The sequence below is a fragment of the Theropithecus gelada genome, chromosome 3 (genome assembly GCF_003255815.1).
Source record: "Theropithecus gelada isolate Dixy chromosome 3, Tgel_1.0, whole genome shotgun sequence".
Taxonomy (NCBI): Eukaryota; Metazoa; Chordata; class Mammalia; order Primates; family Cercopithecidae; genus Theropithecus; species Theropithecus gelada.
The window spans coordinates 19153181-19180758 of record NC_037670.1 but is presented as its reverse complement, the minus strand read 5'-3'; the positions used below and the strand labels follow the sequence as shown (position 1 = coordinate 19180758).

At 52.0% G+C, this 27578-nt stretch overlaps 1 protein-coding gene and 1 non-coding gene across 3 annotated transcripts in view; one reads left to right on the top strand and one right to left on the bottom strand.

Moving 5' to 3' along the window:
* The window catches only part of AGPAT3 (1-acylglycerol-3-phosphate O-acyltransferase 3), a 119375-nt gene that overhangs the window by 26998 nt on the left and 64799 nt on the right, over window positions 1-27578 (top strand). Inside the window, exon 2 of one of the 2 annotated variants that reach the window (XM_025379131.1) lies at window positions 5666-5728. The gene's annotated coding sequence lies outside the window, so the exon portion shown is untranslated. Of the gene's footprint in view, window positions 1-5665; window positions 5729-24961; window positions 25408-27578 lie in introns of those variants that run through there. The other variant, XM_025379133.1, reaches the window with a different exon arrangement.
* Window positions 19556-19658, bottom strand: LOC112621898. Its single transcript, XR_003118830.1, has one exon. It is a non-coding gene; the product is annotated as a U6 spliceosomal RNA (small nuclear RNA).

The following is a 27578-nucleotide window of genomic DNA, read 5'->3' as shown; positions in this document are numbered from 1 at the left end:
TATTTTTAGTAGAGACGGGGTTTCGCCGTGTTAGCCAGGATGGTCTCAATCTCCTGACCTCGTGATCTGCCCACCTCGGCCTCCCAAAGTGCTGGGATTACAGGCGTGAGCCACCACACCCGGCCAACTCTGTTCTTTTATTGGTTTCCCCACAAGCACAACATTCTTACTAAACAAATCTGCAATTAACCTGTACCTTTTACACTTGGGAATATCCAAGGACCTGCGAGCATCCTTACTTTCATTAATGCCCTTTACAACTAGTAGGCTGTATATTTAAATTCTCTTTTTTTCCCCCCAAGACGGAGTCTTGCTCTATCGCCCAGGCTGGAGTGCAGTGGTGCAATCTTGGCTCACTACAGCCTCTGCCTCCTGGGTTCAAGCAGTTCTCTTGCCTCAGTCTCCCGAGTAGCTGGGATTACAGGCACCCGCCATTATGCCCAGCTAATTTTTGTATTTTTAGTAGAGATGGGTCTTCTCTGTGTTGGCCAGGCTGGTCTTGAACTCCTGACCTCAGGTGATAGCCCACCTTGGCATCCCAAAGTGCTGGGATTACAGGCGTGAGCCACCACGCCCGGCCTGTGTATTCAAATTCTTTTTTACTTTTGAATATCACAAAACATTGCTGGATTATTACTTTTTTTTTTCTTTTTCTGTGGATAACAGGGTTTTGCCATGTTGTCTATGCTGGTCTCGAACTCCTGAACTCAAGTGATCCTTGTGCCTTGGCGTCCCAAAGTGCTCGGATTACAGGCGTGAGCCACTGTGCCCGGCCTGATTACATTTTGTGTTAGATTTGCACACACTTGCCGCTTTCTTTGCTTTTATGTTTGGCATCTCAGACTTCCCGTCTGGGATCACTTTTTCTCCTTGAAGTGCACGTATGTGAGAAATTCCTCTAGTCAGAGTGTGCTGGTGGTGAACCCACCCCTTTTGTGTTTGTCCGGAAATGCTGGTTTTCCCTGCTCCTTGGGGGACGTGCTTGCTGGTTGCAGAACTCTCGGTTGGCAGTGGTGTTCTTTCAGAACTTTGATGTCAGCCTCTGCTTGGCCTCAGCATCTTTTTGTGTGAAGAAATCCTTGTCAGCACGTCTCTCCTTTGAAGGTAATCTCCCTTTTTTCTCAGGTTGCTTCTACGATCAAAATTTAAAACTTTTGTGCTTCAAAGGACACCATCAAGAAAGTGAAAGGACGACCGCAGGAAGGAGGAAGATGTTTGTAAATCACAGATCTGGCTGGGGACGTGCATCCAGAGCCTCTAAAGGTCTCTTAGAAGCCTGAGTGACTCGTGACCGAACCCTCGGGAACCCTTGCCCTTACTGAGTGCATTGGGAAGGGCTGGCAGACGGGGAGAAGGGAGCCCTGCTGCTTGGGCTGGCCGCAGTGAGCAGCAGCAACGCTGTGGTTCTGGCTCTTGCCTTCCTGCCCTGTGCAGAGCACCCCTCCCCATCTGCTCCCTGTGACTGAGAATTACTGGTCCCCCGGGAAGGCTTCCTTGTGTGCACAGTGGCTGCCTTGGCCCCAGTTCTCTCGGGTATTGAGAGGAGCCTGGGAGAACCCGTGGCTGGGAGTGGTGGAGATTGGCAACCCGCTGCTGGTGATGCTGTTGACCTACCTAGGTCAAGAAGAAACTGGGAAGAGGCCATGAACAGAGGAGGAGTGTCTCAGGTGCTGTCAGCACACGGTCTGCCTTTGGAGCACTGCCTTCTTTCTGCTGATTAACTGCAGGCTTGCCTTCTAGTTTAATGTGAGCAGGCAGATAGTCCTGCTATTGCATTCTGACACAGAAAATATACTTTGAATGAGCTGCCTTCATTGAGAGTAAATGATCTGGAGATAGAAAGAAAAGGCAAATGCTTTTGTTCTCTTCAAGAGTTGGCTGTCAGGCTGGCTCTGCAAGTCAGGCGCTCTGCAGCTGAGGTTCCACTTTAGACCTAGGTCAGTGTGTCTTGGAGAGGGAACACCTGCCAAGTCCATTGGAGAAGCCCATTCTGGATGAGCAAGAACTTGGATTTAAAAACGCAAGATTCCAGCTTGTACTTCTAGCCATGATGGAAGATACAGGGCAAATTTCACAGCCTACCTTAATCAACCAGAAGATCAAACAAAAGTGCATGAAGCCACAGGCCTCAGACACTGGTGGCAGGCTGTGTGGACGGTGACCGGAGAGGGGCATAAGGGGAGTGAGGCCTTGATAGCCCAGCTTGTCACCTGCGGAGTCTCCAGCCACAGGGCAGGGAGGGGAACCAGGACCTGGTGGAGACAGTGTGGAGTTAAGGGGCTCCAGGAAGGCTGGAATGTACAAAGAAAAATATGGGAGAAGAGGGAGTTGCATAAAGAAACAGCTTTGGAGAGCTGAGGAGGGGCCTTCCAGTCTTTGAGAGCTGACCACAGGTGGCGTGTGGATGCTGCCTGGGTGAGGGAAAGGGGCATGGGAGAGCAGGGGTGGCACAGTCCCCGAGTTCACAGGGTGGGGTCTGTGTGCTCAGTGGTCAGAGGGAGAGACTCACCACCCACGTTTGTCCTACAAAGGTCTGCTCGGGACTCACCAAACAGAGCTTACGAGCGAGATTCGAAAGGATCAGACTGGTTCTAGGTTGACTGCTCCTGGAACAAAGCCCAGAGATGCAGGACAGTAGCAAACCCAGCGTCCGGCGCCAAGTTCATAGGCACCAAGCTCACAGTGCCCAGCAGCCAAGCAAAAGTGACTGCCATACGGAAAACCCAGAAGAGGAAAATCAACGGTTAGAAACATCCAGGCTAGACACTGTAGCTCCCACCTGCAATCCCAGCACTTTGGGAGGCTGAGGCAGGAGGATCACTTGAGCCCAGGAGTTCAAGACCAGCCTGGGCCACATAGCAAGACCCTGTCTCTAAAAAGATATGTGTTCTTTTGTTTGTTTAAAAAAATAATTAGCTGAGTATAGTGGTGTGCACTTGTAGTTCCAGCTACTCAAAGGCAGAGGCAGGAGGATCCCTTGAGCCTGGAGTTTGAGGCTGCAGTGAGCTATGATTATGCCACTGCCCTCTAGCCTAGGCAACAGAGTGAAACTCTGTTAAAAAAAAGAAGAGAAAAGCGAAGGGAAGGGAACTATATCTATCCAGAGGATGGAGCTAGCAGACAAGGATGTTAAGATGGCATATGTTCCATGTGTTCAATGTCAGGGAATATATGATAAAAATAAAGAAAAAATGGAAGATATGAAAAAACGACCCAGGGCCAGACGTCATGGCTCACGCCTGTAATCCCAGCACTTTGGGAGGCTGAGGTGTGAGGATTGTTTAAGCTCAGGAGATCAAGACCACCCTAGACAACCCCATCTGTACAGAAAAGTACAAAAATTAACTGGGCGTGGTGGTGCACACCTGTGGTCTCAGCTCTTAGGAAGCTGAGGTAGGGGGATGGCTTGAGCCCAGCAAGGTTGAGGCTGCAGTGAGCCATGATCATACCATTGCACTCCAGCCTGGGTGACAGCGTGGGACTGTCTCAAAAAGAAAAAAGATCCAAAGAAAAAAGACCCAAATAAATCTTCTAAAAATGAAAAATATGCTGAATGGGATTAATGGTGGATTAGACATTGCAGAAGAAAAGATCAGTGTACTTGAAGACACAACACTTTGTAAAATGAAACACAAAGAAAGACCAAAAAATGAACAGAGCATCAGTGGGACCATATCGAGCAGAGTGACGTACACAGCTGGTTTCCAGAAAAGAGGCTCACGTGGTAGAAAATACTTGAGGACAATAATGGCTGGATCTGATGAACACTCATTCCGAAGAAGCTCAACAAATCTCAGACAGAAGAAACATGAAGACGTTCACCCCAGTACACACACACCATCATCCAATTGCCGAGAATCCTAAAAGTAGACAGAGGCAAACGCTGTCACGTACAGAGGAACAAAGACAAAAGTGAGAACTGGCTTCTGATCAGAAACTATACGATTTGAAGACAGTGGAGGAATGCCTTTCAAACACCCAAAGACAATATTGGACACCTATCTGCAAAAACAATGGCCCTTTACCCTACTTTATGCTATATTTAAAAATTATCTCAAAATGGATCATAGACCTAAACGTGAAAGCTAGAACTGTAAGATTAATACAAGAAAATATGTGATATATACACTGTCTTTGTCAGTTTGGGCTGCTATAAAAAAAATTAACACCGACTGGCTGGCTTAAGTAACCGACATTTATTTCTCACAGTTCTAGGGGCTGGAAGTCCGAGGTCAAGGTGCCTATAGGTTTGGTGCCTGGTGAGGGCCTCTCCTTGGTTGTGCCCTCATATGGCAGAGAGACAGGAAGCAGCTGGCTTGTGTCTTTTGGCATAATGGCACCAATCCCATTTTTGAGGCTCCTCCCTCTTGGCCTAATCCCCTGCCAATGGCCCTGTCTCCAAATTTTCATCACATTAGCAGGGAGGATTTCAATGTATGAATTTGGACCAGGCATGGTGACTCATACCTGTAATTCCAGCACTTTGGGAGGGCAAGGCGGCCGGATCACTTGAGTTCAAGAGTTCAGGACCAGCCTAGGCAACATAGTGAAATGCTGTCTCTACAAAAAATTAAAAAAAAATTATCTGGGCATAGTGGCACACACCTGTAGTCCCAGCTACTTGGGAGGCTGAGGTGGGAGAATCACTTGAGCCCAGAAGACTGAGGCTGCTGTGAGTCGTGATTGTGCCACGGTGACTCCAGCCTGAGTGACAGAGCGAGATCCTGTCTCAAAAAAACATATGAATTTGTGGCTGGGGGATACAAACATTCAGTCCATAGTGTCTGTAGTGGAATATTATCCAGCCTTAAATGTGAATGACATTCTGACACCTGCCACCAAGTGGGTGAGCCTTGAGGACATTATGTTAAGTGAAATAAACCAGTCACATAAGGACAAATGTGTGTGATTCCACTTATATGAGGTCCCTAGAGTGGTTAACTCAGAGACAGAAAGTGGGATGGTGGGTGCCAGGGGCTGGGGGGATGGTGTTTAATGAGGTCGGTGTTTAATGGGGACAGTGTTTCTGCTTGGGAAGATGGGAAAGTTCTGGAAATGGACAGGGGTGATGGTTGCACAGCAGTGGGAATGGACGTAAAGCCCCTGAACCACGCACCTAAAAATGGTGAATTTTATGTGATGTATATTTTACCACAATGTAACACAAATGAGCAAACACGGGCTTTTTCCCGATTGCGGGCAGGCAGGCTAATGGTCTGCTGGGGCGGCTGGGCTGGACTTTGGAGCGGCCCAGGGCTGCGGCTGGCAGGGCTTTGGGGAGCAGCGGGAGTGCATGTAAGGCTGGTGTACCTGTCGCAGGAGCCGTGGCATCCGCGGTGGCCCCACCTTTCCAGGAGCCTGCAGGTGGCTTCCCCGTGTCCGTCCTGGGGCGTGACCTCTGGTGGCTCCGGGACTGTTCATTTATGAGCCATCTGTTGGGCCTCCTGGCCAGGCAGTGGCAAGCAGTGCGACAGCAACGCCCTGAATGGCCTTGACCCTGATGTTTAAGTTACGGAGTGTTGGATCAGGAGAGGATGTTAATGCGTGCTTGTCAGTCTCCCTGGCATGCAGCCTTTCGGGTTTTGAAGTGGCCACACGTATTTGGTCACACGGCGTCTCTCCAGTCCTACGCAAGCACGTTGACATGTGTGCCTTTCACTTTCAGGCTTGTCCAGCCGGAAGCCCTGAGGACAGCTGTTCCCACTGGCTCTGCTAACCTTGTGCCTTGGTAAGTGGGCAGTGAGGCCGCCTGACACAAGGCGCCGTGTGTGTGTGTGTGTGTGTGTGTGTGTGTGTGTGTGTCCAGTGTTGGGGTCAGTGTTGGACCTTGATACCTTGTTGATTAATTTTTCTTAAAGGGTATATATTTTAACCTTTGCTTGTGACCAACAGAATATTTATTATGGTCTCTTCTAATTTGTCCAAAACCCAGATGGTAAAGTTCAGGTAACTTTGTTCTCTTCCTGCGAGGGGTGAGCTGAGCTCAAAGGGGCTGAGCTACAAATGCCGCTGGGCTGAGGCGCCTGCCCGGGCACAGCTGACATGGGGGTCACTTCATAGGGCTGCCCTGGCTCTGTTAGCAGCCCAGGAAGTCCATCTCTCTCCTGGAGACCGACTGGGAGCCATCTGTGGGATGGGGCAGACCTGTGGCCTGGGGACAGCTACACGATCCCCGTGGGGAGCCCAGCTGGCTATTGCTGGAGGGTGCCCTGCTCCTGGGGGTCGGTGCCCTGCTCCTGGGGGCTGCTCTCCTCAGGAAGCCCTGGGTTTGGCCGAGAGCAGGGGATTGCCTGGCCGTTGAGTCACTGGGTGGGCCCGGGGATGGGCAGCTCCTCCTGTGCTCCTGCGGCCCGTCCTCATAGGGCCCCTGCCCACTGCTCCCGTGTGTTCCGCCCCCATTCCCAGGCCCGCTGCTGCGGCTGATGAGGCTGCAGGTCCCTTCCAGGTGGGCCTGGACCCCGTGTCCTTCTCCCGCCGTGGCTGCTTTCGACCTGGGAGGCGTCTCTCCTCCAAATACTGTCGGCAGAGATCAAATCTCATCCCTGATGTTCTGAGGCTTCCAGGTGTAACTCACAGGCTCAGTTCTGGGTAGGCAGGTGATTTAGCCTCCTGCCTCCCAGTCACAACCCAGGGTGTGTTGACAGCTGCCATTTGATGAAAACAAACATGAGCAGGATTGACGTGGCCAGTGCCAAGCTCGAGCTTTCAGAGAGGCAGTCATGGCTGACCTCGAACAGCGCTGCTGACCGTCTGAGCCGGGTGCTGAATGCCTCCTTAGTTTTTAAATTAAAATGACTGCATTTAGTGTCTCTTTTTATTTTTTATTATTTATTTATTTTGAGACAGTCTGACTCTGTCGCCCAGGCTGGAGTGCAGTGGAACGATCTCGGCTCACTGCAACCTCCGCTTCCTGGGTTCAAATGATTCTCCTGCCTCAGCCCCCCGAGTAGCTGGGTCTACAGGCGCCCGCCACCACGCCCAGCTAATTTTTGTATTTTTAGTAGAGACAGGGTTTCACCATGTCGGCCGGGATGGTCTCTATTGCTTGACCTCGTGATCCGCCCGCCTTGGCCTCCCAAAGTGCTGGGATTACAGGCTTGAGTCACCGTGCCCAGCCTAGTGTCTCTTCAGGATTGTTTTATTAAGATCGCTTATTTGATAGCAGATACTATAAAGTTACTAACGATACTGTAAAGACACAGTGGCAGCTCCCAGCTGTGGCACTCCGAGCTCTCCTCTAACATTCTGAATTCACAAACGTTTACTTGCTGGGTTTGCTCATTGTTGATTTAATACTTTGCCTGTGGTTTAAACTGTTAAATTGTTGCAAATTGCTATTCTGTGCAAAATAAACTTGCACTGTCTTGCACCCCCCAGTTCGGCTCTCACGGCATTCCCGGCGTTCCCACTCTTCTGTGTGTGCTTTGGCTATTGTGGGACTGTACTCAGGGCTGAGAGGAGGGCATGGGGCTTCCGCCGTGGCCACAGGGCTGTGGGAAGGCCACCAGCAAGGGCTGGGGGGCCAGGGGGCTTCTAATCTGTCAGGTGCAGGACGTGGCGCACGTGGGCTTGTGCTGTGGACGAGGTTTTGCTTCTAGGGGAGAAACTGGCCAAGGTGCACCAGGCATCAGCAGACCTCTCCCAGAAAGAGGACATTTCGAGAAGATGAAGGTGGAAATCAGTTTGACCTCCTTGGTCCCTTTTCTGGGGACAGGGAATCACGGTTCTGTAACAGCCGAGATCTGGGGGAAAGAACGGGAAGAAGGACAGGTTGGAAACAGTGTGTCTTTGGGGGCTAGTAATGGCTGCAGAGCAACCCGAATCAGATTTACAACCAAGCTTCCAGGATGAGTAACTTGACATTCACAAAACTGGATGACTGTCAGTGGTAGCGCCGCATGTATCACTTTTGGGAGGGAGGAGAGATGGCAGAACTAAACAGACGGTGCCGCACTGCAGCCCCCTGCCCAAGCTGGTGAGTGTTAACATCGAAATCTGTAGCAAAACATTTGCCCATGACTTGCACCAGTACCTCTCGAAAGGTGCCCAAATATCTAACAAACATCTGAAAAGGCAACTTCATTGGTTATCAGAGAAATGAACATTTAAACCCAGAAATGTTGTATCACTCCACAGTCAGTGGATTGGCTAAAACCAACGAGTCAGATAAGGCCAGAGTTGGTGAGGAGGTGGGATGGGGCGCGATGGGGTGCGATGGGACGCTTGTTCCTCATGGTGGCTGTGACTTGACCTCTTTTTGGAAAACTTTGGCGGTATCTTCCAAAGTGGAGCAAACCCATGGCTTGTGACCCAGCTGCTCTGCTCTGGGACATGAACCCACAGCCAGGCCCAAGGGCATCACCGGCTCTGTGTTCATCAGACCCGTGTGCCCTGCGGAGGTGGACTGGGTGAATACACTGCTGTGTACATGCCCAGGGGAGCAGCATGGAATGAGGTGCGTGGAGACAGCCCCGCTCCGCCTGGACGAGCCGACAGGCACATGCTGGGTGGAAGAAGCGCAGTGGGTCAGCACATGTGCAAGGCGTGCAGCGCAGTGACAGACCTAGCAGGGGAGCAGGAGGCGCAGCTGCCCTGGCAGGAGGCAAAGGAGGCCTGGGGGGCTTCAAGGGCTGGCGAGGGTCTGTTGCTGTCCCTCCCCTCCCCTCCCCTCCCCTCCCCTCCCCTCCCTTCCCTTCACTTCCCGTTTTTGTTTGTTTGTTTGTTTGTTTGTTTGAGACGGAGTCTCACTCTGCCTCCCAGGCTGGAGTGCAGTGGTGCGAGCTCAGCTCACTTCAGCTTTGAGTTCTCCTGGGCTGAAGGGATCCTCCCGCCTCAGCCTCCCGGCAGCTGGGACCACGGGCATGTGCCACCACACCCGGCTAACTTTTTTATTTTTTGTAGAGACCGGGTTTTGCCATGTTGCCCAGGCTGGTCTTGAACTCCTGGGCTCAAGCGATCTGCCTGCCTTGGCCTCCCAAAGTAGTTGGGACTCGTTTCTTGATCTGGGTGCTGCTGGTCAGAGTGGATCCTCTCTGGAATTTCATCCAGCCGCACGCTGAAGATTTATGTACTTCTCTGTGTCTGTTACACTTTAACGGAAAGTTTCCTATAAAACCGTGCCATACCGGGCGCGGCGGCTCACGCATGTAATCCCAGCACTTTGGGAGGCCAAGGCGGGCGGATCACGAGGTCAGAAGATCAAGACCATCCTGGCTAACACAGTGAAACCCCCTCTCTACTAAAAATACAAATAATTAGCTGGGTGTGGCGGCGGGCACCTGTAGTCCCAGCTACTCAGGAGGCTGAGGCAAGAGAATGGCGTAAACCCGGGAGGCGGAGCTTGCAGTGAGCCAAGATTGCACTCCAGCCTGGGTGACAGAGCGAGACTCCATCTCAGAAAATGACGAAAAAAAAAACCGTGCCACATAAGCTTCGTTAGAGCTTGCGTTTTCAGTTTCATCTGATTCCCTCTGTGAAAAATACGTGCTTCTACAAAACAGCAGACTCAAAAAGCAACAACAACCAAACCCTCAAACCCAGCCGACCGGTACCATGTTAAAGCCACACGTCTGTCGATTTGCCTGCCGGGTGTTTGCACGGCCTCTCCGTCGCCGTCGCACGGCTCGGTGTGCTGGAGACCCCGGAGGACAGAGCAGTGCCCACCCGCATGGAAGCACGTTCCTGTAACAGCAGAGCAAAGGGATGACAGCCTTCGGAGGAGGCCGCTGGCCCAAGCTCCCCAGGGACACTTTGACATTCCATGTGCGGGAAGACCTGAGCACTTCAGAGCCTAAATTACGTGGGAAAAATGTGTGTGTGTCCCAAAGCTGGAGTGAGATTTCCAAGGCATGTATGAGGCACTTGGCAAGCTTCATTTGTGCCCTAAAGCACAAAGTACCAGGGCTTGGGGTGAATTTGGTGACATCCAGAGCTGGTAGCCTTATTGGGGCTAGTCACCCCCCAGCGCTGAGGACTGCGGGGAAGGAATGCCTGTCATGAGTGGAACAGCCGTGTTCACACACGGCCACCTGCTAGCCTGACCCGTGTGTTGAGCCCCGGCCCTTCTCCATCAGAGAGGAAGAGTCCCGATTGGGGAGAGCACACGGGCTGGGAGCTTGTGGAGCCCAGTGTGTGACTTGCTGCATGATTCACAGCAAGGCATTTGCTTTCCTGGGCCTTGGTGACCCGTCTGGGAAGTGGGCACAGGAGCCCAGCTCTTGCATAGATAGCAGGTGAGGGCATGGGGTGGGGGGAGTGGAGCCAGGGCTCGTGGGGGCAGCCCTAGAAGGATGAGAAGGGACCTATGGCCTCCAGCTCCAGGTTCAGGACTGAAATGCCAGCAGCTCCTAAAACCTTTGGGTTCTTTAAGAAAAGGCTAATTGCAGAGGACACTTGCTGACGAGGGCGAGGACCAAAGCCCGTGCTGCGTCAGCGTGGTGGCCTGCCAGCTCCAGGCTGCAAAAGTCCCTCGTCATTTCATTTCCTTCCATCCCTGTGGAGCGAACCCTGTTGTTTGCGTTTTTCAGATGAGGATACAGGCTCAGGCTCAGCTCACACGGCCCCCGGATGCCCGTCTGTGCTCCGAGGTTGGCCTGCGTCTTCTGCTCCCGGGTCCTCACGTGCCCCCGTCACAGCCACCCCTGCCCTGAGAGGGAGGCCACTGGGAAAAACCCTGAGAGCGGCCGGGCCTCAGCTCAATGGACTTCATTCGTTGATTCTAATTTTTACTTACTATTTTTTTTTCTTTGTGCAACAAACATTGTCTGATAAGGGACTTCACTCTTCCAACTTCAAGAAAGGTTCCTCGTGGGTCTGGGTGCTGCAAGGGCCCCATTGGGCCGATCCGGTGACATCACTTGGGGTGGCTTCCTCGGAAGCTGCAGGCCCCTCGGTCCACGGCCCCGTCACAGCAGGCAGTGGACTGGCCGGCGGTGGGCCACTCGTTTTTCATACACATTTTAAGAGGATTTTAAAGTGTTCTTGAGTCTTTCTTGGATAACGAAAGGTATCTGGACGGTGCCGTTCCATCGTATTTGTCTCAGGTCTCATCTCTCCTCACTCTGCCCTCGTTGTAGGAGAGCCTGGCTCCCAGGCCTGCAGGCCAACCGTGGATCTCTGAGAAGCCACTGGGTGGGACTTTGTTCTCTGCTGCAGGGGGAAGCTGTAAGGGAGCACCGGGCCCCCGTCCTGAGCGTTAGTCCACCGTCCTGCAGGGTCTATCTGAACGCTAGCCTGGTGGGGAGGGGGGCCCAGGCCTCATCGTGGAGAGGGTGGGGGTGAGGAGTAAGCCCCCAGGTGGCACATTGCAGCCCCCAGGGCACCCTGGGCTGGGAGTTTAGGAGACCTAGGACGCATCCTGGGGAAGTGAGGCAGGTATGTGGTGTCTTGTTCTTTCCGGGTTAAAACCCACAGCATGACCTGTGGCTGGGATCCCCCTGTTCGTGAGTTCTCAAGCGAGGGGAGCCTGAAGGGTGTGACTCACACCTGTCTCAGGAGCACGGAGGACAGAGGCGGATGGAGACGGCCTCCCTCTGTGCTTCCGGCCTCTTTCTGGGGAATTCGTGTTCAGCCCTGACGGCAGCCAAAGGTTTGTGCCAGTCTGGTCCTGCGCCCATGAGAGGGTGCTGGGCTGCAGAGATTGGTGGCAGATGCCCTGGAGGAGGGGAGTGGAGCCACAGGTGTCTCCCAGTGGCTGTGGCCGCACGTGTTGCCAGCAGCAGTCTAGGGTCCTAACACAGCGAGTGAAGGACAGGTGGAGGGGAGGGCCGAGGAGGGCCGGCCTTCCCTCTGGAAGCAAGCGTGCTACATGCCCACGGGGGACTGGAGGTGGTGGGTGTTCCAGGTCACTGTGCAGTTCTTACACCTTTGCTGTGCGTTGGAGGAGGAATTATCTTTGTGCTCTAAAGTGTGATATAGGCCGGGCACGGTGGCTCAAGCCTGTAATCCCAGCACTTTGGGAGGCCGAGACGGGCGGATCACGAGGTCAGGAGATCGAGACCATCCTGGCTAACACGGTGAAACCCCGTCTCTACTAAAAATACAAAAACTTAGCCGGGCATGGTAGTGGGCGCCTGTAGTCCCAGCTACTCGGGAGGCTGAGGCAGGAGAATGGCGTGAACCCGGGAGGAGGAGCTTGCAGTGAGCTGAGATCCGGCCACTGCACTCCAGCCTGGGTGACAGAGCGAGACTCCGTCTCAAAAAAAAAAAAAAAAAAAAAAAAGTGTGATATATATGAGGCGAGAGCAAAGGGCTCAGACTTTGATCTGCCAAGCTATGTCTCGTGAAGTCAGGTATTCTGCAAGGGAAGCTTCTTTCTTAAGAAACAAATCAGTGTTCAGGACAAGGCTGTACTGTTCCAACCACTGCAGAGACAGAGGATTGGAGGTTAATGTGCACACAAGTTAATTTTCCATTTGATATTTACCTTTTCATTATAGAAGTAATACATGTTTATGAAACTTAAACACAGAGGCAAATCTAATAAATAATTAAAGTTGCATTCTTCACTCCATCCCAAATGCCACTCTTTTTCCTGGAGGGAACCACTATAAGTGGTTTGTGGTTTATCATTCTAGAGTTTATACAAAGTACATGTAAGAACATACATACACACACAGGGTTTCCAAAAATGCACCTACGTGTCATGACATCTCTCGGCAAAACCTGATTTTAACTTGTCTTGGGAAACTTTCACTACACATAGATCTACTTCATTTAAAGAAACACTTCCTTTTTTATGCATGTTCTAAAGAGGTACCTATAGACACACACACGTATGCATTATGTCTGTGTGATGGTTTCGGAGCAGTTACCTGATCATCAGTCTCCCAGAACCAGAGTGTGCCTTAAAGACTTGAACTGTGTGTGTGCGATTTGGAAAGTGTCCTAGAACTGCGCTCTTATATTGAGGGACTGGGCAGGGTCAGAAGCAGCCTGTGCAGGCCAACGCAGTGAGGCCTGTCCAGGAAGATTTCAACACTGGCCCTCACAGCTCCCCGGTTTCTGGGTGACCCCGCCTGGCCCAGATGCCGCCTCGCTGGAAGGCGGACTTTGCCTCCTGCCTGCTGTTTCTGTCTGTCTATCTGGTGCGTTCATAAGTTCATCAAGGTGGCAAGGAGGCCCTAGGTGCTCCGTGGCCTGGGCTGCAGACTCCTTTTCCACTGTGGAGCCGCTGTGCTCTGAAACGTCCTGCACGGGGTTCCTCCTGTTGGAACACAGGTAAAGGGCTCTATGCATGCATATTTCTGCGTGTTTTATTGACCGGGTCACCTGTGTTCGTTAGCTAGCAGCTCCCCTGCAGTCATCTGAAGTGCAGGGCAGCAGACACAGGGGCGGTGACGTTCGTCTGACCATGCCTGGTCACAAGGCTGCTGTGTGTCTGTGGGTGCGTCTTCTCTCAGACGCTGCCTGCCTGGCACGCCCTTACCTCTTGGTGAATGTAATTCAAAGCAAAGGCTGCCCCTGGAACTGCCAGGCCGGGCCCCAGCATGTCTTGCTGTGCTGGTTTGGCTTTAGGTCAGGGGGTCCTGGTGGAACTCTACAGACTCGTGGTCGTGATGGCGCTGGGAGCCTAGAGGTATCTTAGTTGTCCTCACAGGCTTGACTTGGGTGTTGCTGTAAGTGTTCTTCTCGTCACTTCCATGTGGATTGGAATCAGGAGGCATGTCCATGGCAACACGTGGGCCTGAACTGGATGGGACCACTGTGTGTCTTCAGTCCAGCCTGCCAGAGTGACAGAGGATGATGCCGGGGCCACAGGGCAAGCCTGGCACACAAGCAAAAGGTGGGGCACATGGGAGTCACATCTCCTTTTTATTGTGGCCTTGTCTCCCTTCCTCTTCCCTCCCAAGTGAAGATGAATTTCTCCTGAGGAAGGCACTGGCCATGGCGCAGACCTGGCAAGGAAGGCAGGCAGCCCCCGTGGACGCCAGGGGTGCTCTGGCCGTGGCCGGGAACTTGTGGATTTTCCGTGCAGATGATCGTGTCATGTACAAATGATGAAAGCTTGCTTTGTTCTTTCCAATCTTTATCTCTCTGCTTTACTTGTCCTATGCCACTGGCTGCAGGAAGTGCCCTGTGGAACGGGGCCTCGTGCCTGCTTCTTTCTTAGTCGGTGGTACGTGGCCATGGACTTTAGCATCTGCTTTTCCTGAGTCTAAATGCAAATCATCCTGTTGCTTTTCTCCTTTTATCACTTAGTGTCAATAGTCCTGTTAATTGGTTTTCTATAGTAAACCATTCCTGTGTCCTAGGATAAACCAAATATGGTCATGATATTTTGGTGAAGTCCTGGCTGGAGTCAGTTTGCAAACATATATTTACTGTGGGTATTCCATCGCTGGGCATGCATGAGGCTGGCCTTTAACTACAGGGCGCTCTGCCTTGTCCCTGGTGTTGGCTGCGGTGCCTTTGGTGTTTGCCCAGCGAGTGAAATGCTGACTGGCCTGTGAATGAGCACCTCACTGGAAGTTCAGTGAGTGTCTTCTCCTAGGGGAGGCAGACATTGAATTCGTGTAATATTTTGTACTGGCCGCTGCTTTGCTGAGTGTTTTCACTGGGAAGCCAGGGTTGAATTTTCTTGTGTTGCCTGTCAAGCCTTCTTGTTAAGGAATCAGATGAACTTTGTTAGTCAGTTTCCTCATAGCAAACCATCCTTGCATTCATGAAACAGATCCACATGGTCATCATGTGTGTGTTGACTTTTTAATGCGCTGTTAGCCCTGTTTGCTAAGTTTTAAAGACATTTTTGCATTCGTAGTCGTATGAAGAGCAGTGATTCTCAAACCTATGGGCTCTTTACACTCTTAAAAAATTACTGAGGGCCTGGTGTGGTGGCTCAGGCCTATAATCCCAGCACTTTGGGAGGCCGAGGTGGGTGGGTCACTTGAGCTCAGAAGTTTGAGACCAGCCTGGGCAACATGGTAAAACCCCGTCTCTATAAAAAATACAAAAATTAGCCAGGCATGGTGGCACATGCCTCTAGTACCAGCTACTTGGGAGGCTGAGATGGGAGGATCACCTGAGCCCCAGGGGTGGAGGTTGCAGTGAGCTGAGATCACCCCACTGCACCCCAGCCTGGGTGACAGAGCAAGACCCTGTCTCAAAAAAAAAAAAAATTATTGAGGACCCCAAAGAGATTTTGCTTTTGAGTTGCAACTATTGTGGTCCTTAACTGGGGTGACTCCCCTTGTCCTCTGGCGGACATTTGGCGATGGCAGGAGATGTTTTTGGTTGGCAGCTGCCGGGAGACAGTCACTCCTGCATCAAATGCACAAAGACCAGGGAGACTGCTGAATCCCGCAGGGCACAGCTGGCCCCACAGCAGAGTTATCCCATCCAAAATGCCAGGAGTACTGAGGTCAAGAGACCTCTAATATGGTGTTGGTAGACGCTAGTTAAGAAATTAACAGTAAGGCCGGGCGCGGTGGCTCAAGCCTGTAATCCCAGCACTTTGGGAGGCCGAGACGGGCGGATCACAAGGTCAGGAGATCGAGACCATCCTGGCGAACACGGTGAAACCCCGTCTCTACTAAAAATACATAAAAAACTAGCCGGGCGAGGTGGCGGGCGCCTGTAGTCCCAGCTACTTGGGAGGCTGAGGCAGGAGAATGGAGTAAACCCGGGAGGCGGGGCTTGCAGTGAGCTGAGATCCGGCCACAGCACTCCAGCCTGGGCGGCAGAGCAAGACTCTGTCTCAAAAAAAAAAAAAAAAAAAAAAGAAATTAACAGTAAGAACATTTAAAAATATTTAATAATTCATTTCAAAGCCCAATGCGTACAAAAAATATTTTTTTTTTCCTGTGTCCTGGGATAAACCAGCTTTTGTAAGGAAAACCCATAGTTTCCAAAATTAGTAAGGACAGTGGCCCTGTTTTCTATTTTTATGTCTCTTTGATGTCTGACCTCAGCGACCACAGCCGACATCTCTCTGCCTCTGCAGGCAGCCCGTTGTGCTGTGTCGTGGCTGAGGCTCATAAAGAAAATTATGCTGCACAAGGCTCTGAGCTCGTGAAGAAGGCTCTCAGAAACCCCCTGCCTGCGAGGTCTGGGCCCCCCCGGGTTCCTCACGCCACAATTTGAGACGGTGATTCAGACACATTTCCTTCTTCCCTTCCCTCTGCACCCTTTCTCCTTGTGAATTTTATGTCACTGTTGCTTCATTAAAGGGATTGGGACGTCTTCCTTCTTTACATTCTGGGAAAGTTTAATTAATGTTAAAATAGTCTATTCTTATAGGATTTGTAGAATTCACTTGTGAAATCATCTGCCTTTGGTATTTTTGTTAGAGGTAAATTTTATAAAACTGTTTAATAGATAGTTTAATTATTTTTATTTTACAATTTTTAAAAAATACAAGATTCCACGTAGAGGTGGTTTTTTTTGTTTTTGTTTTTTTTTGTTTGTTTGTTTGTTTTGTTTTGTTTTGTTTTTTTAGAGATGAAGTCTCACTTTCTTGCCCAGGCTGGAGTACAGTGGTGTGATCTTAGCTCACTGCAGCCTCGAACTCTTGGGCTCAAGCAATCCTCTCGCCTCAGCCTCCCAAGTGGCTGGTGTGCCCCACCACGCCCAGCTAATTTGTAAATTTTTTGTAGGGGTGAGGGTCTTTCTGTGTTGCCCAGGTTGGTTTCAAACTCCTGGTCTCAAGTGATCCTCACAGCTCGGCCTCCCAAAGCACTGGTATCACAGGCCTGAGCCACCATGCCCAGTACTCAGATATTTTAATTCTGTAAAAATAGATCAGCTGGGTGTGGTGGCTCACGCCTATAATCCTAGCACTTTGGGAGGCCGAAGCAGGTGGATCACAAGGTCAGGAGATCAAGACCATCCTGGCTAACACAGTGAAACCCCGTCTCTGCTAAAAATACAAAACAATTAGCCGGGCGTGGTGGCGGGTGCCTGTAGTCCCAGCTACTCGGGAGGCTGAGGCAAGAGAATGGTGTGAACCCAGGAGGCAGAGCTTGCAGTGAGCCAAGATCGCACCATTGCACTCCAGCCTGGGTGACAGAGTGAGACTCCATCTCAAAAAAAAAAAAAAAAAAAAAATTTCAATTTAGCTATTAAGATTAAAAAAAATTTTTTTCCTTTTATATTTATTAATTCCTTCAGTTACTTTGTAATTTTCAGCTTTTTAAGTTGGAGGCTTCATTCTCTTATTGTCTTGCTTTCATTTCTAAAGATTTAAAGTAATTGATGGGTTAAATTTTCCTCTAAAGCACTGCTTTAGTTTTATTAGTATGGTTTCTGAAAATTCTTCAGTTTTTCTTTTCTTTTTGAGACGGAGTCTCCTTCTGTCACCCAGGCTAGAGTACAGTGGTGCGATCTCCGCTCACTGCAAGCTCCACCTCCCGGGTTCACGCCATTCTCCTGGCTCAGCCTCCCTAGTAGCTGGGACTACAGGCGCCTGCCACTACACCCGGCTAATTTTTTGTATTTTCTTTTTAGTAGAGACGGGATTTCACTGTGTTAGCCAGGATCGTCTCGATCTCCTGACCTCGTGATCTGCCCACCTCGGCCTCCCAGAGTGCTGGCATTACAGGCGTGAGCCACCGTGCCTGGCCAATTCTTCAGTTTTTACTTCTATTTTCCCTTTAAGAGGAACATCTAAGAAGATAATGTTTAAATTTCTTTTTTTTTTTTTGAGACGAAGTCTTGCTCTGTCGCCCAGGCTGGAGTGCAGTGGTGTGATCTTGCTCACTGCAAGCTCCGCCTCCTGCGTTCATGCCATTCTCCTGCCTCAGCCTCCCGAGTAGCTGGGACTACAGGTGCCCGCCACCACGCCCGGCTAATTTTTTTTGTATTTTTAGTAGAGATAAGGTTTCACCGTGTTAGCCAGGATGGTCTCGATCTCCTGACCTCGTGATCCGCCCACCTCGGCCTCCCAAAGTGCTGGGATTACAGGCGTGAGCCACTGTGCCCGGCCTTAAATTTCAATATAGAAAAGCCTGTTTTCTGATTTTGTTACTAATTTCTGGGGAATGTTGTTTGTATTTTAATTATTACTTGGTATTGGTTGAGAATTTCTTTGCTGCTTCATATATGGGTGCTGTTTATGAATGTTTCCATGGGATATTGAAAACAGAAAAGTGTGTTCTCTGTTATCAAGTACAGAATTGCCTCTTTCTCCTTATGCGCTGCTGCTTTAATTTTGTTGTTTATGTGTCTGATAGCCTCGTGTGCTCATTTCTTGCCCGCGTGTTCTTTCTCGAGTTGGAAGGGACATGCATGTCTCCTGCCTTCACGTGCTGAGATGGGTTTCTGTGGCATCCCCTGAATTTCTGCTTAATGAAGTGTGTCGGGTTATTTGGTATGAATATATCGAATGACTATATCTGCTCCAAGCATTTTAGTTTTAGCGTTATATTCCTGATTTGTCTCATTTATTTCTTTGGCCTGATATTGTCTAATATCATGATATCGGACCCTTTTTTTTTCATTTTTCCAGTATATATTTATTTCATGTATTTTTAACTCTGCTGAATTTCTCTGTTTTAAGTCTTTCTCTTCTATCTGCAGAGTTGGGGTTTGTTTTAAACTAGTGCGAATGTTGTCCTTTTAGTAGGTGATTGGAGTCTTTTTGTATCGGTAGGTGTGATTGGTGTTTGGACCAGGGCTATGGTCATTTTGTGTATTTTAGGGAGTTGCAGATAAAATACATGCACATTCGCGCACACACATCACAGATGCCTGCATCGTCCCGTGTGTGGTTTCTGCTCTTGGCCTTTCTGGGTTTTTGTTTTGTCTTGAGTTAACTTTCTACTTTACCATCACCATCGTTATTATTTAGCATTCTTTTCCTTCATTTTCCTGCCTGCTGTGGGACTGGGTGAAGTTTGTTTTTATTTCCTGTTCCTCCTATTGCAGAAGTCACACATCTGTCCATCATTTACATTCTTGGAGCATTGTCCTTAAATGTTAGGATGCATGCTTGATGTCACAAAAGTTCACCGGTGTCTCTATTTTCTTTTTTAAAAAATTTCCATAGTGTATGGGGTACAGGTGAATTTTGGTTATGCGGACGAGTTCTTTAGTGGTGAATTCTGAGATTTTAGTGCACCTGTCACCCGAGCAGTGTACACTAGACCCAATATAGAGTCTTTATCCCTCACCCCCTTCCCAATTTCCCTGCCCATTATGTTTTAGCTCCCACTTATAAGTGAGAACAGAGTTTTTGGTTTTCCGTTCCTGAGTTACTTCACTTAGAATAATGGCCTCCAGCTCCATCCAAGTTGCTGCAAGACATTATTTTGTCCCTTTTGATGGCTGAGTAGCATTCCGTGGTGTGTATGGACCACGTGTTCTTTATTCACTCTTCAGTCCATGGCCACTCAGGTTGGTTCTGTATCCTTGCAATTGCAAATCGTCTTGCTACAAACATGCCTGTGTCTTCTTCCTCTCATGGCTTCTTTTCCTCTGGGTAGATACCCAGGAGTGGGATCGCTGGATCGAATGGTGGATCTACTTTTAGTTCTTTAAGGAACCTCCACGCTGTTTCCGTAGTGGTTGTACTAATTTACAGTTGTAGAGGTGTTCCCTGTTCCCCACATCCATGCCAACAAAAAATATGGAACGCTTCACGAATTTGCTTGTCGCCCTTCTGCAGGGGCCACACTCATCTCCTCTGCCTCGCTCCGGTTTTAGTGCATGTACGGCTGACGCAAGCATGGGCGTCTCTGTTTTCTTCCCAAATAGCGTAAAGATCTTGGAGCCCGGACTTTGGTTCCGTGGTGTTTTCAAACTGGCTTTCCTGGTGCGTGGGTGCTGTGCGGGCATCTGCATCTCCATGCTCGGAGTCCCCGGGGGGTCTCCAGACAGGATCCCGGTTGTCACCTGAAACTTGGAGAAGGGACAGGAGTGCGCTGCAGGCAGGGGTGTGACCACATCTGCATCCCTCCCAGAGCGCGCAGCTGCGTCTTTTTAGTCCATTTCTTCCCCCACTGCATGCTGGGGCATTCATCTTGTCTCCAGCCCTGAGTGTGTGTGTGTGAGATTGTGTGTGTGTGTGTGTGAGATTGTGTGTGTTTGTGTGTGAGGGTGTGTGTAAAGCATGAATGTGGCAGTGTGAGAATGTGGGAGTGTGTGTGTGTAGAGCGTGAATGTGTCAGCGTGAGAGTGTGTGTGACAGATTGTGAGTGTGTGTGTGAGGGTGTGTGTAAAGCGTGAATGTGTCAGTGTGAGAGTGTGTGTGTGTGTGTGAGAGGGTGTGAGTGTTGAATGTGAGTGTGTGTGACTCAGGGCTGAGAGGAGAGAGCGCGCTGGGCATGTGATGCTTGGTGAGTGTGATAATGTGATGTAATCAGAAACATGCGTTTGGTCTCTGGCCCTGGCTCCGGGCACGAAGCTCCTACAGCCTTTACTGCTGAGTGTCTTTTTGTTTGCTACTGAGGTGACTGCAGCTGAGGCTCTGGGACCGCCTCATGGGGGACGGGTTGCCAGGGCAACCGACCACATGATTAGAGTTTGGAACTCCACGGTGGACCTCTGGGGAGGGGAGGGAGCCCGCAGAGGTGGAGTGGATCACCAGTGGCCGGTGATCTGCTCAATCGTGCCTGTGTAATGAGGCCTCTACAGACTCCCTAAAGGACAGGGTGTGGGGGGCTTGCAGGCTGCTGAGCACGGGGAGGTTCCTGGAGGGTGGAGTCCTGGGGAGGGCACACCTGCTCCGAGCTCCCTGCCCCATACCTCGCCCTGTGCATCTCTTCATCTGTGTGTATCTTTGTAACATCCTTTATAATAAACCAGTAAATGTGTCTCCCTGAGTCCTGTGAGCTGCTCTGGCAAATTAATTGAACCCGAGGAGGGGTCATTGGAAACCCACCCTGTAGCTGGTCGGTCAGAAGCACTGGATGCCCCTGTGCTCTGGTCACCCCAGGCCTCGCCCTGTGCCCCTCTCCGCCCGGCTGTCCATCCGGATCCTTCGTCACACCCTTCATAATAAACCAGCAGACAGTTTCCCAGAGTTCTGTGAGCCGTCCTAGCAAATGGTCAGACTCGAGGAGGGCACCGTGGGAACCCCAGCTTCCGGCCGGGTGGTCAGGAGCACAGGTCACAAGTGGGGCAGTCTCGAGGGCGAGCCCCGGCACCGTGGGATTTAATGATGCTGAAATCCCTACCTGTTGAGGAGAGCAGAGCGTTCTGTGTTGAGTGTTGGATGTGGGGACAGAAGGAAAGAAGAGTTTGCTTCCCGCGGGTGAGACTCTGGGCTGCACCAGGTAATGAGCACTCTGGAGCGCTTGTTAGTTGTGCGGTCAGTGCCTTTGACGGTCACTTCCCAGTTACTTCCCTCGGTCTGCGATAAAAAGCCGGGGTTCGTGGTGGTTCTTTTGTTAATCAGTAATGAGCTCCACGTTGCTGATTCTATGAGCTCTCTTTTTTTTTTTTTTTTTTTTTTTCTGGGGATAAAGCATTAATTACTTTGTTAACAAGATTCTAACCTCCTGACAGCCTTCCACCCCAAGCTGGGTGTCTGGGGAGGGCGGGCCTGTCTCCCCCACCAAGGCGTGGGGTGAGTGTGGAGAGGACGTTTCACAGCTCCCCGGGGGTCACCGTCAGTGTGAGTGTTGGGACATTCTTTTCCTGATTTCTCTGTCTCTTGATGCTAAACCTTTGTGAAGGTTTAGCAAATACTCGATAGATTATTGTGAGAATGCAGGCTTCCTTATTTGGGGGAGATTTTTTATAATGGAAAAGGTTTCCTTTTTTGGAAGTTGAAATCCTTGATCGCATCACCGAGGTGGAAAGAAATGAGGCTGGTATAAGGAGGAGGGTTTGAGGCTGGTGCCAGTCAGATGTGTGGACAGGAGATGCTCGTGGGAGGAGCGGGGCTGCGTCTGCTCTGGGGCAGCCACTCACTGTTGTCCATGCAAGAAAACGCCAAAATAGCAGTGTCTTGGCTTTTTTCAAAAGTCAGGTTGCTTGCAAGGAACTCTGCCATTTTGTGCTTCGAGAAAGAAAATTCTCTTGAGTACAGATGTGCTTGGGCCGGGGTTTCTGTGGCCGCTTGTGGCCCGCTGGGTCTTTGGGCCGGGGTTTCCGTGGCCTCCTGTGACCCGCTGGGTCTCTGGGTCTCTGGGCCGGGGTTTCCGTGGCCTCCTGCGGCCCGCTGGGTTTCTGGGCCGGGGTTTCCGTGGCCTCCTGCGGCCCGCTGGGTCTCTGGGCCGGGGTTTCCGTGGCCTCCTGCGGCCCCCTGGGTTTCTGCGCCGGGGTTTCCGTGGCCTCCTGCGGCCCGCCGGGTCTCTGGGCCTGGACTTGGTGCTGCCCTCCTCTGTGGTGTGAGTCTCTGGAGCTGGATGCTGGAGACTCCTCAGGGCTCCTCTGTGGTGTGAGTCTCTGGAGCTGGATGCTGGAGACTCCTCAGGGCTCCTCCAGGAAGGGGCTCCTCCTCTCCTCTGCTCTGCTCCCGCAGCCAGGCCCAGTGGCGTAGGGCGGGCAGCGCTGGCCTCTGCCGTGGTGGGGTCACAGAGGGGGGTTTAATGAGCTGCACACACCATCCAGGGCCTGTCACAGGCTGGACCCCCATCCTGCACTTGGGGACGGGATGAGTCACCCGAGGGCCTTGGTGCGTGTGGAGGCCCCGGCTCGTGGGGGAGTCGCACAGAGCACATGTGTGATACATTTATCAGGGCCCTTCTCAGCCTGGGGACAATGAGTGGATGTGATGGAGGAGGCCCCTGTTCTTGTGGGGGTGGCAAGGCGAGGGTGGTGAACACATCAGTAAACAGGAAGCACGAGGGGAAGCGTGCGAAGGAGTGCGGCACCCAAGACCCTGGGCCGAGCCAGGCGGGGACCTGCTTCGTTCCTCGAAGGAGGCTGCTGGCCTGGGATCCTGCTTAACCCCACCCTCAAGGCAGGCAGTGCATAGAGGAGAGTGTCCCTGGAAGAGAGACCTGCATGGCAGGGGGCACAGAGATGCTGGGCATAGGTTCCCCCCTGGCATAGGCTGTGACCCGTGACCAAAGGCTGAAGGCTGGGCTGGAGCTACCTGCTCTGAGGGGAACAACAGTGTGCCCTGGGCTTCAATGGGGTCTCCCAGCTCAGGGGCTGCGGCTCTGGAGCCATGTGCCAGGCAGGGCACTCTGTCAGCGTCGGGGCTGCCATGAGGACTGGCTGCCCCGTGTGATGTTCCCTGTGTGATGTGACCGGCTGCCCAGTGGTGGTGGCAGAGCTGGCATGGGGTCTGGGCATGGGGCACCTGTCCCCAGCGGGGCAGGCTCTGGAGTGTGAGCGTCTGTTCTGTGTCAGGGGTCCCTGTTTCTTTCTCCCCACACTCACACAGGGGTTTTAGACTTTGTGAAGAGTGTGCTTCCCAAAGAAAACCAGCTGCAGGTGTCTGCGCTGGCACAAGCGGAACAAACGCAGACAGCACTGGGTTCATTCCCAGAGGGGATGGAATCCAGGCCAGGCGCACCTTGAGGCTCGCAGCCTCGGGGACCTGTGCCCACCAGCACACCACCAGTGCAGAGCTCCTTGTGCTGCAGGAGGGTACACTGGCATGAAATAGGGGGTAGGGGAGCCGCTCTCGGCGGGGCACTCCATGTACCTCCAGATCCATGCACTCGGGGACGGGGTAACACCTCAGGAAGCAGCCTGCGCGGATGTCAGGATCCATAGTTTAATACTCGTTAGTTTGTCCCCTGTGAAAAGGACAAAAAGATTTTCTCCCTACTCCACTCTCGTGCTCAACACAGAACACTTCCTCAGTGAGATGTGTGGGTGTTTCCCCCCCGCAAGCAGTTCTCCAGGGCACCCGGCTGGGCGCCCCCAGTTCCACTGAGTTCCGATGCGTCAGATCCCCCAGGGCCAGGGCTCAGTCCCACGAGACTGCCCCACTGTCAGATGCCAATCCCAGGTTGTGACCCATGATGACCCATGGCTGGAGGCTGGGGTTCCCATGATGCCCTCGAGTTTGATCACTTACCAGGATGGCTTGCAAAACTCAGGGAAACACTGGCTGTGTCTGCTGGTTTCTTGTAGAGGGTGTTACGAAGGATCCGATGGACAGCCAAGGGGAAACGGGTGCCGAGTGAGGCCTGGGGGATCCTGGGTGCCAGGGCTTCTGTCCCTGGGGAGCTGGGGTCCACAGGCCTCCCAGCATGTGGGTGAGTTCACCAACCCTGAAGCCCACTGTACAAGAGTTTTGAGGGAGCCTGGTCTCCAGCCCCGTCCTTCCTGGAGGATGGCAGGGAGACAGCGAGTGCTGTCGAGGGCCCTGCAAGTCACCTGTCACTCAGGTGGGATTGGAAGGGCTTGTTAGGAGTAACAGTAGACGCTCCCATCCCGTAGGAAATGTAAGGTTTTAAGAACTTTGTACAAGAACCAAATAGAACAAAAGATGCTCCTGTCACCCTTCCCACTCGGGAAATGACAAGGAATTTATAAGCTTTGTGTCAGGAACCAGGGACTAAGACCAACAAATACCTGCTTCTTCTCACACAGCTCCCCAGGCCCGCACCCATGAGGATCAGGTACTGCCTTTGCAAGCACTTTCACGAGTAGCAGATCTGTCTTCCTCCTGCTAACAGTCAGGCTGTCAGGGTGGGGGCCGCCGCCCCGCCATGTCCCAGAGACCCTGGCCTCCTCCGACTGCGTGCTCAGGCCCCGGCTTCTGTCCTAGCTGCTGCTTGCCGGTCTCAAGATGGCTGCCTTGCCCCGGCTGTTTCATCTGCATTCCAGGCAGGAAAGTCGAGAAGGGCATACCTGGGCTTTTCCTTTTGAAGACTCTCCCTGAGCCCCACCCCACTGCAGGGGGCCTGGGCTGTCACCCTGTGGGCTGAGTCCAGGGCTGACATGTTGGAGAGGTGTGTGGGAGGGTGCGTTTTGGGATGGCAGCCAGAGTCTCCTGCGACTTGGCAGAGTGGTCAGGATTTCAAGTCCTGTGTGTCTTTGACCCTTTACCTGAGCTGCGTAGGAAGAGGCATTTTCTTGTTTCTTTGTGAGTCTTTCCTCACCGCACTTCAGCCAGGGAGCCGACAAGTGGTCGTTCGACTTCTGACTTGGCCTCTTTTGTAGGTGTGGGGCCTGATCATGTCCTCGTGGTCAGTCTCTCTGTGATGATGAGAATGGGAAGACGGCCACGGCGCCCACCCTGGCAGGACCCTCTCCCCTTGCTGGCGCTAGTCCAGCTGCTGTGGGCGGCTGTAGGCACAGTCCTGGGCCCTCCTGTGGTTGCTCCCAGCCACACTGCTGGCTGCTTCCGCCGTCCTGGCTTGCAGAGACTCTGGGTCATGCGGGGAGGAGGGCAGAGTCCTCCCCCCTCCTTGGGCAACAGAGGATCCAGCAAGATTCCTTCCTCCCCACGCTGCCCTGCCCCTCCCAGCCTGGGCAGGCAGATAAAAACCAGGGCCCCATACTTCTGCCACCTTGTGCCGTTCACACACTCCAGCCAGCGACCTGCCCCCTGGGTCCAACAAGGTAAGGCCAGCGGGGCTGCCTCTGAGCAGAACTCTGTCTTCTCCGGTTGACTTTGAGGCACCCGAGTCATTGTGGGTAGACAACAGGGGGAGGGAGAACGGGAGCTTGGGGTCCTGGTCTCAGACCCCATATTGTCTCCAAGTCCGTGCCCTCTGGGCTGGACTCTTCCTCAGCCCCAGCCCCAGCGCCTCCAGCTCCACTCTGTCCCCTCAGGGGGCATTGACCCTTGTAGCCCTGTGGCTTGTTGCCCCTGCACCCCGTAACCCTGGGTCAACTTGAGCACCTCTGACATTCGTGCATCTGACCTGCGCCTGTCTCCAGCGCCCACGTTCCCACACAGAGCTCTGTCAGGGCGTGCCACAGCAGGACTCCAGAGTCCTCTCCGCCTCCTCCGTCAGGGCAGGCCAAGCCTTGTCCGCTGCAAATGTCCTGGGAGTAACAAACCCAGAGCTGGCCTCTCTGGTGTGGTGGCCGCTGGCTCCATGTAGCTGCCTGCCCGGGAGAAGTGGCAAGGCCCACGTGTGAGGCCCTGAGAACTGGAAATATGTACTGGATTTCAGTGTCCAATGGAGAAGTCCGTGATATTTTGGATATGTTGGGTTAGGTAAAACACATCATTAAAGTTAATTCCACCTTTCTCTGTGTTTTACTGTGGCCACTGGAACATTCAGTGGCACAGTGGCTGCGGCTTTGCCTTCCGCTGCTGGGTCAGCACCATGGTAGAGGTCATCTGTAGCCTTTTGCCTGAGACACAGATGCCTGCTTGGGACATGGACTCCAGCCCTGCAGCCCTGTCCTCCGGCAGCAGTGAAGTCTGGAGCATTCTTGAGTAACGCACTGGCGGCAAGGGGGTACTGAGCCTTCACTCCCCTGTCCTTGGCTGCACAAGCTGTTTCTCTGGGGACCACGTCAGGTAACGTGTAGGACAGCAGGGCGGTCCAGCAGGGAGGTTGTGTGCGCATCTGTGTGGCAGGACTGGGGGTGATTTTATCTGGGATCCCCTGGGGTGGCCCAGGGTTGGCTCGGGTGTTTCATTCTCCCAGAGAACAGGCAGCTTCAGGGACCACGTGTGCACGAGAGGAGCCCCGGCCCCCACTGCGCATTCCTAGGTTTTGATGCTGCAGCATTTAAGAAAAGAGCTCTGTGTCGTACTGCTGGGGTAGCTTCTGTGAGCTACGCAGGCTTTATTTATTTATTTATTTTTTTAAATAAAAATGAGGGCCAGGCACAGTGGCTCATGCCATTAATCCCAACACTTTGGGAGGCCGAGGTGGGCGGATCACGAGGTCAGGAGTTCAAGAAGACCAGCCTGGCCAACCTGGCAAAACCCCGTCTCTACTAAAAATACAAAAAAATTAGCTGGGCGTGGTGGCGCATACCTGTGATCCCAGCTACGTGGGAGGCTGAGGCAGGAGAATCGCTTGAACCCAGGAGGTGGAGGTTGCCGTGAGCTGAGATCGCACCATTGCACTCCAGTCTAGGTGACAGAGGAAGACTGTGTCTCAAAAAAAAAAAAAAAAAAAAAAAAAGACAGGTTTTGCCATGTTGCCCAGGCTAATCTCAAACTCCTGATCTGCCTGCCTCAGCCTCCCAAAGTGCCGGGATTATAGGCATGAGCCACCAGCCAATACCAGATTTTAACAGTGGTCAGTCCTGGGGATGGAGATGGGGTGAGGGCTGAGCGTTCCCTTCTGACCATGTACCTCGTCTTGGTTTAAAATTTCTACAGCAAGGTGTATTACTCTGTTTTATAAAATACCATTAATTTACAAAATCTTGTATTTTTAATTTTTGTGGTATGTACATAGTAGGTATATATATTTCTAAATTTACAAAATCTTTTTTAAAAAAACCCACAGAATTCAAAAGTTTGGAGTGTTTCTTTGCTTGAAATGTTTTACTGCAGCTGAAGGGGTAGGTGGGTCTGTCTTCCCCGGCCGTGAGGCTGTCGGGGCTGGGGCTCCAGGTGGATTGGAGGACTGAGTTTTTGTTTCTTCCCAATCCATTGAGATCTGATTTTAGAAGTTAGCGAAAGGAAGCTCCGCCTCACGTGTGTCACGTGCCCGGCGCCTCTCTGCTTTTCCTGTCTTAAATTGCTGTAGGCTTCTTTCCAGCTAGAGGCTCAAGTGCTCTCAGCTGATGGGAAACCTCCTTTCCAGTGAAGATGCGAG